The sequence below is a fragment of the Gymnogyps californianus genome, chromosome 12 (genome assembly GCF_018139145.2).
Source record: "Gymnogyps californianus isolate 813 chromosome 12, ASM1813914v2, whole genome shotgun sequence".
NCBI classification, from domain to species: domain Eukaryota; kingdom Metazoa; phylum Chordata; class Aves; order Accipitriformes; family Cathartidae; genus Gymnogyps; species Gymnogyps californianus.
The window spans coordinates 18,760,104-18,771,603 of NC_059482.1; the positions used below are offsets into that span (position 1 = coordinate 18,760,104).

Below are 11,500 nucleotides of genomic sequence, written 5' to 3' on the forward strand. Positions count from 1 at the left end.
GTCCAGCCAGGGTACAAGAGAGCCCCAGCCACCTCCACGCAGTGGGGTGATGCTGGCCTGAGACATCAGGGCAAGAAACTGGCCACCTGGCCTGTGGCTGAGGGTCTTGGTGTGGGACGGGTGACCCTATGCCCAAAGGGATAGGATTTTACTTTCCTTCTGCTTCATCTGAAAGGACAAACAGGCTCTTTTGGTGCTGTCTGGCTGCATTTCGCGTTCTTTTTTCCTGACTTGAGTTGATGGGTCTTGCCCAGAAGAATAATTCTCTCCTTCTGGTCAAAAACGGGGAAATTCTTAGGCGTAAAATCCAGCTCAGCTGTGACCCGTAAAGGACCTCCTGCTGCTGATACTTTGTCAGGTAATCAAGTTACACAATTTAACTGTACAAAAATAACGGATACAGTTTGTTTGTTTTAAGTCACTAAAAATGTTTAAACCTGCAAAGGGGCTTAGGACATTTACAGACATCTTTGAAATTAGAATATGTGAAAAATGACATTTTTGCATGGAAGTACTTGAACTCATTCAAAACCTTTGCAGGCTCCATGCATGCAGGCGAATGCAGCAATGGGACTGTGTGATGGATTATTTGCAGGTACGTGGACATGAAACCACAAGCACAGAAAGGCAAAAATTCAGGTTTCATTTTGAAATCCTGGACATAAGTAAAAGCTTTGTTTCTTACATCGTGCTCGTCCTGGACAGTGCTGCCCAGCTGGGGACAGGAGGCAGAAAGGCAGGCCTGCCTCACCAACACATGTGCATCAGCTAATCACTGGCCTCGTTATTATATTCACATGTGCCCACTTAAATAAAGCTGCAACCCCCACAATAAGAAGTCCTCACATGCTGGCTGCTAGGGTCTTTGGAAACACCTCTCTGCCTTGTCTCCTGGAGAAGGTGGAAGCACTGCGTGGATGCAAGGTAAGTGAAATGACCATATGGATGTATTATGTTGTTGCACTGTGGCTTTGTTTAATAACTCAGACTAAGTTGCTGCATCTCATTCTGTGACTAGGTAGGTGATGTCATATCACTGATGAGAAGAAAGTGTTTATCATTTAACTATGGCTGCTTATAACTTTAACTGTGGGTCACTCCTAACCTGCATTCAGGGAGTGAAGTCCTTAAGGTGTACAAACACTGAGCAAAGATTAGCATACACACACAGAGACGCTAGCATCCCTGTGTATCAATACATGTAAAAAGAGCATCTTGACACATGGCTGAACTTGTCTGCGAGGCCCAGGCAGATCTAGACACCTACCTCTGGTTGATATTAAACACAAAATGTGATTCTACATGTGTACAGAAAGCAAAGTGTAATTTTTCTCTAGGAAAGTTTTGTGTCTTTTCCCCCTCGCGTGGTTCAAACCCAGCTTGCTGCAGCTGTTCAGGCTCTCACATGCCTTCAGGCTTTCATTCCAAGAGCACTTCTGGTGCCAGAGGGTTTTGGCAACAGTTACAATGTGAATGATTATTTCCATTGAGGAAACCATTGGTGATAACAGTGATGAGAAGGTATGCGTGGTGTAAGCCACAGCTCGCTGAAGGCATTAGACCATTAGGGTATGCAAGGATAGGCTCTAGGTACTTCCTCTAGTGAGGAAGCAAATGAAATAATGGCATGTTAGTGGGGAAGTGAATATGCTAAACAGAGTTTAACCCCTGAGCTGCCCCCTGTGAATAAAACGTTTCCAGAAGCCTTAACAGACTTGGCCTGAGCTAGGTGTTCATTCAGCTAATGAAAACATTATACCCCCTCTGTCTAACTAACCTGACGTATTCACCAAGCATCGCAGTGAAAGGAGACGTGTTTTGGCCACTTTTGTTGCCAAGTTGCCTAATACCAATGTGGACGTTATAAACTCAAGCAGTATTTAAGTTGCTGTGATCTTAAATTTTATTTTCTTACACAGCTGCTCAAGCCAGCTTACATGCTGATCAGTATCTGCTGCAGCCTGGGAATAATCTGGCCCCAGCTCCTTGGGCAGGGAAGTAAATCCTTACTGACATCAATGAACTGAAAAATTCTGAGGCCTGGCAGTGACAAAGGGAATAGTGAATGAGAGCAGTATTTCTTTATATTGATCTACCTTTCCTGCTCATCTACTAATAACATTGGCTGTTTACCCTCTGTAATAAGCTGCGATAGGTGCTTACACTGGTACTAGCTTTCCAGTTCTCCCAGTAAGTGCCAGTCTGCAGGAACCAAGAAACCCCCAAATAAAGGAGCTGGCTAAAACCACATAAAATTAAGTATATTAATATTGTTAAAGCTTGCAATTCAATCTCTTGTCTGACAGATTTAGATCTTGATTATATGCCCAAGAATTTCCCCACACTATTTAAAGAGCCTTCAACCCAGTCTACCAGACACAGGGGAACACATAGGAAGGGAACCCTCCTACAGCCCTGTTCTGGGTTTCCGCAGCTATATGGGGAATTCAGGGAGACACCAATACCTTTGTCTCAGCTCTGTATTCCTACTCTTTGAAGGGAATTGGAGTTTAATCTGCTCTTTATATTTCCACTTTTACTGGTATTTCTCGAGCTTGTATTGTGTATCATTAAAGGTAGTACTGTGTGCCCATTTTATCCCAAAAGTAAATACTATTTGTCAATTTACCAATCAAGATTTGGTACATTTTAAAGATATGGGACTGCTTCTAAGGAACACTGAAATACAGGATGATTCCACAGCCTGAAGAAAGTGCAGAGGATGAAAAGTGGGTATAACAAAAGTTTATAAGATCAACAGTGTCATGGAAAAAATTATTGGGAACAAGAATGTAAGAACTTGGTGCATGTTCACACAACACACAGTGAAACTGTGGAATTCAATGCCCCAGGATGTTGTGGATATCAAAAGTGTACATAGGCTTAAAAAGTGATTATGCAAAGTAATGGATGGGGAGGTGGGGAAAAAAAAAATCTATCAAGGGCTATAAAAAGCAATCAAGATACCAGCTCTGGCTCAGCTAATCAGAGCTGCTGGATGGAGAAAGCTGGGAAGCTGTGCTATGGAAGCAGCAGCATCTAGACACCCTTTTCTGGTCTCTTTCCTAAGTGTCTGCTGCTGGTGGAGAAGGAACAATATCTTCCCTAGACAGGGTGTTTGCTCTGATCCTTGTATAGCTGTTCTCATGTACAGTATAGGCTCAGGTTCAGATAAAAAAAAGCAATGAGAAAACCTGAAAAGCACGGATACATACCCTATTAACAGATTCTGTGCCTGCCCTTCTGACAAGGGAAGATGTGTGTTTGTCCTGAGTGAGAAGCTGATGTTAAGCATACTTTGAAAGTGAACTGTATTATGCTGCTTAGCAGGAGATCCTTCCGCAGGGATCCTTAATGTTCATAATGAGCCAGTCAGCCTTTACTGCAGGAGAAACCAGTCCAACAAGTTAGAGGACACTTTCTTTGGATGATTCTAAGCTTTAATTTCTTTCAGTTTGATATAAAATAGTCAAGAAATAGTTCTACATCAAGACTATTGATGTAGAAGACTACAATCTCTATTAAAACTTTAAGCTCTGAAGCACATAAAAATTATTTTCTAGCAAAATAAGATTTTCTCAAAAGTTGAGACGCGCTGTGTGACAGACTTATCTGTGTCGGGTAACTCTGAGCCCTTCAGGGCCCACTTGTGCTGAGCATGGTACAGACATACAGTGAGATGGAGAGGCAGGCATTTGTCTGGACACCAAATTGTACTGCTTTAACTAAAAACTCTCCCACCCCAAAGCATTCACAGGCTGCATGGGCTGACCCATGCCTGGGAATCAGGCCGCTGAGGGAGCCTGAACCACCGGCGCCTCAGCATTTGTGGCTTGCCCATTGTCAGCAGTAACTGCCTGCAACCCGTAAACCCCCATTCTGGCTGCCGAGGCAGCTCTGTGCTGGGTGCCCTTGCAGGCTCCATCCTCTCCTGCCAGCTCACGAGCTACAGTGCCTTGGCCACAGACCCCCATGCAGATCCAGTGGGGCTGGACAGCTTGAAGTGATGATGCTTTAAATACCATCAAGAAGAATAAAGGGAGCCTGCTCCTCAGATCCCACAGATGAGTGGGTGCATTCATTTAAATGAATCTTATTTAAATTATACTAATTTTTAAGAGTTTTTGTAAACTGGTCACAGATGGGCTAACTCCATGCATAGAAGTCCGTTAAACACAATAGATAGTGAAATAGAGAGGCCAGCCAGCAAAACAAGAGGTCACTACATAAAACCTACACCCCCATGCTCATATCTTACCTTTTTGCAGTTTGCTGGTGTAGTAGGAAGGTCCTATGAGAAGGTAAGGCTGTTGCTTCCTTCCTTTTCATACACGGGGTAAGACCTTGGCCAATGAATGTTAATAAGAAAAAAGTATTTCATCTAGAGTACTTTCTCATGGTGCTGAGGTCTGGATTTGAGTTAGAGAAGGACAGAAAGGCTAAAGAGACATTAAAACCTGAGGCAGAATGGGAGATTGCAAAGAACATAGGTGTATGCCAAGAACACAGCTAGCACAGTAAGATGGACTAAACCAAATGCATCCAAGATAATTCACAAGCATAGGGCTACCAAGAAAAATATATACGTTAGTGAAAGCTGAGATTTAGGTGAATCTGAAGAAACCGCCTTAAATATATCACAGTTGCCTTTCCAGTAGTTCATCAGGTTTTTTCCCCATAGTATTTTCCCATGTTTATTTTGGCGCTTGTGGGGAAAATGTCAATGAGAGAACTACTGTTAGTGTGCCCTGCTGTATGACGTTGAGTTATTCCAGTACCACGGCAGCTATTTTCCAACAGATTAACATTCAGATACTGGGAGAGTTCATCCAGTTCACATAAATCTGCATAGAAATTTTATTAACTTACAACTTTTTTTATTTGGTGGGCCACCTACAAAATGAAAACAGATTGCTTACGTTCTTGTAAGAGAGAAGAAACAAAATTTTAAAAAAGTCTATAAAAATATATGCCTTTCTGAAAAGAGGAAAGTGCTAATCTCTTAAACAGTGGCACTTGGGTTCCCAGCCTTTCTAAAAAAAACAAAACAAAAAACCCCAAAAAATCAACTTAATTGTCTCCTTACTGGATTAATTTTTTTCCTTTTTTGTTTGCCTTGAAGAGAAACATGCCATCAAAAGAAAAAAAAAAAGGATGGGAGCAAAATTAAGGCACTGGGTTGGCACTTGGGAGATCTGGTTTCAGTTCCTGGCTCTGTCAAACACTTCCTATGTGACCTTGTAAATGTCACTTTTGAGCATGTAAAACCATCTGGCCTGATCTAGTGAAACATGTATTTAATTTTAAGATGCAAGTAGTTCCACTTACATCTCACACGCTTAAATTTAAAGACATGTTTACATGCTTTGCTGGTTGGGAGCCACAATTCTCAGCCACTTCCAGGGTGAAGTGCGTTACCCCCACCGACTCCAGTATCCCAACTGCAGAGTGAGGGTAAGGAATATTTGCTCTTTTTGACTCTAAGTTCTCCAAAGCAGAGGCAGTGGCTCTCCTTGCATGTACAGCAGCAGCACAGCAGGGTCTCCATTCTGAGTGCAGGAGTAATGCAAATAATTCATATGGATAAAGGCTGCAAATTCAGATGCCTTAGTTGTAAATAAAAATCTGCATTTAGGCACCGAAATACTGGCCTGATTTTTCAGAGTTGCTGAGCAACCAACACTCTCATCAAGTCAAGAACCCACGAATGCTTTGTGTTTCAGAAAATTAGGTCACTTATTTGGAGGCTAAAAATAGATTTTTGAACCCCAATTTCAAGACTCAAAACTTTGCCTTTATGTCTTAAATGTACTCTGATATTGTATTCTGTCCCTTGCCATTATAACTAGTCATAGCCACAAATGTTATACAAAACTCAGATTCAGAAGTAAAAATACCATCATTTAACTGTTTTCTAAATGTAATTGAAGAGTAGAATTCCACTGAGGCATTTTAAATAATGTATATAATATACATATGTGTATACACATGTTTTTAATGTACATAGTATATACGATGTTATTTTATGGCATAGCAGATGTTTCTTAATTCCCTGACACCACGCACTGGAGTAAGATTATGCCAGGCTATTTTATTATGAATAATGTGCTTGCTCTGCCATTAAGTGGGTTATTAAAGACATAAACAAACTTTTATGCCCTGCTTTTCAACAGCTGTTGGTGGTCTACAAAGTGATAATCCTGCTTTCAGCAAATATTCTTAGACTTAAAACCAAAATAAATAGATTTCATAGGCAACCAAGTTGACTCATGAGTGGGAAGATCATAACTTTGTGACATCTCCAGCACCACGGAAGCAGAAATGGCATTACTTCTGAGAAAAGCCCTTAGATCGCAGGCTGGAAATGAGGTGGCTGCTCCATACATCATTTCTTCCTGCAACCGCACAGTAACTCCTATACTAAGCAAACAAGCCTGACTGGCGTTTATTTCAGCAGCAACAGCAGGGGAGGAAAAACTGAAAAGCAAATGCTTATTTTTAAATAAACAAATAAACAAACATATAGCAAAAAAAAATCCGGTACATGTGACAATAGCTGTTTTTTTTCCTTCCTAATTAATTATGTGGCAAAGACACAGTTGCAAATCCTGTAACCTTAGCTTTGAAGAAAATCAGCTGAGTAGGTTGGATAACTTCAAACAAAAGGGTAGACGGGACAATAAAGGTTAGGTGGCCGTGTTCCGTCGCGGGCGCTATAGCTATTAATTTAAACGGATGTGACCCCTACATGACAAAGCTCCAAAGGTGTACGGGGAAGAGGTTTTATTCTTATAAATAGGACTGATGCCAGGTCAACTAGGCCCCCTCACTTTGGACTTCCTAAAGAAAACAGCTTCAGACAGCTGAGCAAAAGAGTTATGGAGAGTGCTGAGATAGGAAATATCTACAGTTCCTGATATATTATGATTGGCCCCGGGAACGAGGAAGCCGAGAGCCAAAGGTAGTCCTAAAGGGTGCTAAACTGTACAGTGCTAATGTACACAACAACATCCTCATACAAGCAGATGTTTAAAAAGAAAGGGCGGGGGGATGGAAATTGTATTTAGACTGTGTTGCACTCACCCTAGGGAGGAAAACTAAAAAAGGGAGAATGTGGAACCAATTTTCAAGCTTGAGCAACTGAAAGTCTATTAAATGATTCTGTCATCAACATGAGATGAGAAAAAAAAGTAATAATTTATACAACAAATTGGGTAATTGTAGCTGCATGAACAAATGATATTTCTTCCCTGATAACTGAATAAACATCGTTACAAGAGGAAGGTTATAAGGAAATAGCCACTTTAGTGAACTACAAGCACCAGGCCTCCTGCTTCTGTTCATATCAAAAGAAAGGCATTAAGGGACTGAAGGGCATATATGCTCTTGATCACAAACAAATATTCTGAGTTACTTAGTTGTTTTTTAGTAAGTGCATTTGACTTGCTAAAGATGAGCTCAGCTTCATATAACTAGAAGCAATCTCAGCCTGATTACTGCATCATGCCAAACTCAAATCAATTTAATTTTTTTGAAGAGATAGCAATGTAAACTGGAGGAATTGCAGGACTAATATGGAAAACATATAATTTATTTGTTTATTGACTCTACTGTTTTCTTCAATATATGCTGCATAAAAAGTAACAAAACAAACAGTATAAACTTGTAGTAGATACATCCGGAAAATAAATAGTGGGAATACAGTGGAAGCAACAGCAAGTCAGGGTAAAGTGGGGTGTAAGGCAATACGTTCTGGGTCATCAGGCTATTAATACTGGAATAATGCAGTGGTCAGCCAGGGCCAGTGGAAAGACTAGGAGAGCAAACCTGAAACACACTGAAAACCCAGTGGACAGAGCATATGTGGGAATACAAATATGGAACGGTTAAATTCCGAAGTTTCAGGACCTTCAAGTTTTTATTTTCTTTTCTGCCACAGACTTCCTGTGAGATGCTGGGCAAGTCACTTAATGGCTTTTATGCCTTTGTATTGTTCTGCTCAAGATTATACTGGATTTTGCCTGTGGAGACCAGGCCCTTAGTGCCAGAAACCCTTCCTGAAGGGTCACTGTTGAAGTATAAATTCTTAAAAAACTTACTTAGGCTAGGGATTTGCAACATGCAATACTGACCTCAAAACTTGTTACCCTTCAGAATCGGAGGACCCTGTACAGACTTCCTTGGCAGAGCTCTTCTAAAGCGCAAGTGCAATTGAAAACTCACCTTCCTTGGGGAAAGAAGAAAAATTCGGTTCCCTGGCCAGGGGATGAATCTCCCATGCAATGATGCACTACCCGTATCTGAGGGAGGAAGGTGTAAAACAAGCCTGAGTTAAAGGTTCAGTCGTGCAAGGTGTTAAATCACACCAGCGTCAACAGGACCATGCGTATGCTCACAGATCAGCATGTGCTGAAAGGCTGTGCCGGCGAAGGGCTCAGCTCCCTGTGATCAAGGTTGACTTTGAGAGGCTGAAATGAGAGGAGATGGAAAGGGAAAAGGATTTTTGCTAGGATCAATTTTCTGTCTGTCTTTTTGTGTATGCTTCCAGCTATTTGAATACGTGCATGTGTGTAAACAGAGCCAGTCCCCACCCCCCCATGTCTGAAATGAAAAATAATAAAAATACATTTACATAGCTTCAACATTAGGCTATTAAAAAGCTATAGTCAGTATAACAGAGGGGAAAAAAATTACAAAGAACGATTTGCATAGCAAACACATTTCACAGTTGTTTTGGACAAATGCCCTCGGTAAATATGTTTAAAGTCATGTACAACAAGAATATTTTATCACAAGTAACCATGTTTTAATAAACACTTAGTCTTTTTGTATTTCATTCTTTCTCATCGTAATAATAGAAATATAACACCATATATCACTGTAAAACACATTTCCACATAAATGCTGATAAGCACAAAATATTTTTCATCATTTACATTTTAACTGTAATAATATATGGCAGGATTAAAGCTGCATCCATCATGTGTCTAACTAACCTTGCTGTAATGAATTTTTAAATGTAATGGTTTCTGTCACAAAGTAAAATCATACATAATATCTTTTGACACAGTATGCTGGTATATGCAAGGTTTTAAAATGTAAATGCAACTTCATTTTTAATTAGATTTACAAACTCAAATCACTGTTTTCTTTTCTATAAACCAAGGGGGAAGGAAAAAGTGTGGGTCTGTGTCAAGGCTGCAAGTTTTTTCAAGTACCTTGCTCGCAGGAAACATGCACATCCAGCGTGTAGAAAAGCGAGTCGCACTAGAAACAAAGGACTATCAAAATCATAGGGAACTAAAGCTTTTTAGACTGCCTGAAGGGCCTCCTGTGGTACCCCGGGCGCTTGCTTTGTGGCAAGGCTGAGGATCAGGCCCTCATCGGGCGAAGGTGTGAGCGGGTCAGGGACGGGCATGTCCTGCCCCAGCTCCCTTCCCCGGCCCTGCTTGAAATAACAAATAATCTGGCTCACAAGAGGAGAATCATTAAAAATAATTTGCAGGAGCTTTCTGTTCTGTGAGCCCTTTTTTTGATACAATATTTCCTTCAGTGATTATCACTGCGGACATGTTCCTGCCATATGGATGGGAGCCGGGCGAGGAGGCGGCTCAATACCTGAGTGGTTAATTAAGAGCTGTTGCTGGGCCACAAGAAGCAGGTTTGAAATCCCTCTTCACTCACCGACAATGAGTAGCTTTTTTAGCAGCAGAAGTCACTAGGGACAGCCAGAAGCGCAGGGTAATTATTTGAGATAACATGGAGCTGAAGAGCGTGTGTGCGGGTGCGTGCGGGTGTGCGAGGCTGCAGGGGGGTGTGCCTGTGAAAGGAGGGCAACACTACAGAAAAGTCTATAATAAAAAGGTCAACATCTCCTATTTTTCTGTACAGTGTCGGCAGTCTGTAATGCCTTTTTAGAATGAATGACAATGGATTCTATCTCTTTTCCTTTTTTTTTTTTTTTAAATGAATCTCTTATTTTGTATTCCAACTTTGCAATGGTTAGTGCAGGTCTTGGAGGCCAATCTGAATGAGCTATTCTTACTTTATCAGTGTGGATGCTGAAATGACTTTGCATAGTTGCAAAATCACAGTAATTTCAACATTAACTCGTGGAAACCCTGTGCTCTCGAGAACAAAGAAAAAAAAAGCAGTGAACTGAAAGCCATGAATGAAATGAGGAAAGTCTGTAACTTCTTAGAAGTTTAGGGCTAAATTCTCAGCAGGGTAGGTCTCCATATTGCCACAGGAAAGAGTGTTTTGGCTGTAAATGAGCAACTCATTCAAACTAGCCAAGTATTTGGTCTTTGGCTACAACATTGCTTGTGGGCAGGGGGCTCTAGGTTATTATTTATGCCATTTAAAACACAAACCAAGGCTCCAATGGACAACCATTTCAGGGATGCTCTTGCTGCAGTGCATCTTATTCACTTTTTTCTCAACAATGTAAAGAAGCACGCTAACTTTTAAAGGCTGTATTTTTCTAAAGTGCTTCATATCCAAAGTATTTATGAAGCCAAGTTGCCATTCAAGTCCACCACTGTCCAAAATATACAGACTGTACCACCTGGTGAAAACTGAAGGCAAACTGTGTAGTAATCCACTGCAGTAATATATTTCTTTTCTCAGAGCTGCAGAGGAGAATATGAACATCCCCTTCCTCAGTCATCAAAGCTCACAGTCCATCTACGTTGTGGGCTCAAAATACTATTTTCCCCTTTGTTTGCTTGTGTTTTTTTAAGCAAGCCTTTCTAGTTTATTACTGAGCAGACAAATGATGCAACCTCAGTCATATGGTTTTTTGGCATTTCCAGAAAATGTCACATGTGATCTTCAACTTAGAAGGCTTAAATCTCCATCCAAATATGAGCTCTGTGAAGCTCACACAAGCACTTAGCTTTGTGCTGTGAGGTAAAAATAAATTCTAGAAAGCAAAAAGACCCACAACCTTCTCCTCTCCGCACACATCTCTTCACATCATCTCAAATGCTGAGAGACGTTTTGCCTGAACAAGCAGAGATTTTGAACGCACGTGACAGGCTCTTCAAGCGCACCAAAGGTTTTGCAGTTATTAGGTGTGTGCAAAACCCCCCAAAACTTCCCGTCTGTGGTGTGGGGACCACGCCGTACCTGTTCACGCTCTCTTTTTTTAAAGGCAGATCTTGCTAGCCTTTGATGTTTCTAGAGCGCAAACAATACCGCTCCAGCAGCAGCACTTTTGCCAGTATAACTGTCTCAGCTTTGTTTAGAAACTGCCCAATATGTTAATTATCTTCTTTACCTCTGTGGCATTATACTGTCAAACTGTACAACAGTCTTTAGAAAATAAAAGCTAACACCCTAAGCTGCTGTACCCGGCTCCCATAATATCTATTCACTGACAATGCCTGAGCTGTCAGATCAGAAGAAGCTTCATTCGAATAAAGGTGGGCAGATGTGTGATAATGAGACAGAAGTATACAGATGCTAATATAACTGTTCAGCAGAGCAGGCTCGTCTT

The 11,500-nt window shown here is 41.1% G+C and overlaps 1 long non-coding RNA gene across 1 annotated transcript; it reads left to right on the plus strand.

Moving 5' to 3' along the window:
* The first annotated feature begins 874 nt into the window (after positions 1 to 874).
* Positions 875 to 9,059, plus strand: LOC127021246 (uncharacterized). The gene is made up of 2 exons (XR_007767183.1): positions 875 to 924; positions 8,155 to 9,059. It is a non-coding gene; the product is annotated as an uncharacterized LOC127021246 (long non-coding RNA).
* The last annotated feature ends 2,441 nt before the right edge of the window (positions 9,060 to 11,500 follow it).